We start from the raw sequence: 2500 nt of genomic DNA on the forward strand, positions 1-2500 counted from the left end.
AAACTATACTGTACCTTAACCTAAACTATACTGTACCTTAACCTAAACTATACTGTACCTTAACCTAAACTATACTGTACCTTAACCTAACCTATACGGTACCTCAACCTAACCTATATTGTGCCTCAACCTAACCTATGTTGCGCCTTAACCTAACCTATGTTGCGCCTTAACCTAACCTATGTTGCGCCTTAACCTAACCTATGTTGCGCCTTAACCTAACCTATGTTGCGCCTTAACCTAACCTATGTTGCGCCTTAACCTAACCTATGTTGCGCCTTAACCTAACCTATGTTGCGCCTTAACCTAACCTATGTTGCGCCTTAACCTAACCTATGTTGCGCCTTAACCTAACCTATGTTGCGCCTTAACCTAACCTATGTTGCGCCTTAACCTAACCTATGTTGCGCCTTAACCTAACCTATGTTGCGCCTTAACCTAACCTATGTTGCGCCTTAACCTAACCTATGTTGCGCCTTAACCTAACCTATGTTGCGCCTTAACCTAACCTATGTTGCGCCTTAACCTAACCTATGTTGCGCCTTAACCTAACCTATGTTGCGCCTTAACCTAACCTATGTTGCGCCTTAACCTAACCTATGTTGCGCCTTAACCTAACCTATGTTGCGCCTTAACCTAACCTATGTTGCGCCTTAACCTAACCTATGTTGCGCCTTAACCCAACCTATGTTGCGCCTTAACCCAACCTATGTTGCGCCTTAACCCAACCTATGTTGCGCCTTAACCCAACCTATGTTGCGCCTTAACCCAACCTATGTTGCGCCTTAACCCAACCTATGTTGCGCCTTAACCCAACCTATGTTGGGCCTTAACCCAACCTATGTTGCGCCTTAACCCAACCTATGTTGCGCCTTAACCCAACCTATGTTGCGCCTTAACCCAACCTATGTTGCGCCTTAACCCAACCTATGTTGCGCCTTAACCCAACCTATGTTGCGCCTTAACCCAACCTATGTTGCGCCTTAACCCAACCTATGTTGGGCCTTAACCCAACCTATGTTGGGCCTTAACCCAACCTATGTTGGGCCTTAACCCAACACACGTTGGGCCTTAACCCAACACACGTTGGGCCTTAACCCAACACACGTTGGGCCTTAACCCAACACACGTTGGGCCTTAACCCAACACACGTTGGGCCTTAACCCAACACACGTTGGGCCTTAACCCAACACACGTTGGGCCTTAACCCAACACACGTTGGGCCTTAACCCAACACACGTTGGGCCTTAACCCAACACACGTTGGGCCTTAACCCAACACACGTTGGGCCTTAACCCAACACACGTTGGGCCTTAACCCAACACACGTTGGGCCTTAACCCAACACACGTTGGGCCTTAACCCAACACACGTTGGGCCTTAACCCAACACACGTTGGGCCTTAACCCAACACACGTTGGGCCTTAACCCAACACACGTTGGGCCTTAACCTGCTCTGTAATTGTCATACGACGCGTTAAATTAGTGTAGTGTTGCCTAACTGCAACCCCCGCAATATAGTTTGCTACTCGCACTGCCCGGTCCCCAGTGTATCGCTTCATGTTAAACACCTTGCAGCTATACACTGTAATGTGGATGGCAGCAGGACGTACATGCTCAATGCCCTTTGCAGTTGTTCATTGGCATTTGCAGTTGTTCATTGGCATTCGCATGGCGAAGCACTTAGCCTACGCTGTGGTACGGCCTGTGTCAACTGTCCGCTGATGTTGTACGTCCAAATCACACACTGTACTGCACATTGGTCCTCATGTACTGAATGATACATCGTGGTACATGTGACCGTACAACGACTGCGCCAACAACGGCGAACCATGCGGTCCAAATGTTGTGCACTCAGCTACGTGTCGTCTCCCTATAAGAGCTGGATTGCAGTGTGGTATGCCCTGGATGGCGATCAGCATGAGCCGTCTGTTGATGTAGTGGCGCGTGTTGTCAGACGTAGTCGTCTCTTCTCACACACCGTGATAGCATGGTGCACTGCGTTCCACATCTGCGACATGCGACAGAGGCCGGTTGACAGTCGTTCGCGCAATGGACATCGCATACGTACGGGGGCCACCTTCCACGTGTTCGCGAAGCGTGCACATGTTGTTGCGTGTATGTGGGCAGACATAGTGTGTCGTGACACCTGACACAGGCATGCAACAATCGTTGAATTTGCAAATGGCGATGGACGCCTACGTTTGCTGGTGACGTTACGCAAATGAACAACTGGTAAACCGTTGTGGTACGGTTGTTCTCGCTAGAGGTGAATCAGTGATGGCGACGATCGGTTGAGCTACCAACCGGTTGTTCCAGCGATACCCACCATGCCCACGAACGTGAATGGCATCTGGGTGTGAAGCGATACGCGGCGGTGGCTGGGTGGGACCGTCCCCGGCCGGTGAGGGGGGGCCTCCCGGCGTGCTGGCCGCGCGGTGCGTGGGCGCACGCGCTACAGCCGGCTGGTGGGGGCGGCCAGTGGCAGGCGCGCCGGCCGA

This window comes from Schistocerca serialis, unplaced genomic scaffold, assembly GCF_023864345.2.
Source record: "Schistocerca serialis cubense isolate TAMUIC-IGC-003099 unplaced genomic scaffold, iqSchSeri2.2 HiC_scaffold_1199, whole genome shotgun sequence".
NCBI classification, from domain to species: Eukaryota; Metazoa; Arthropoda; class Insecta; order Orthoptera; family Acrididae; genus Schistocerca; species Schistocerca serialis.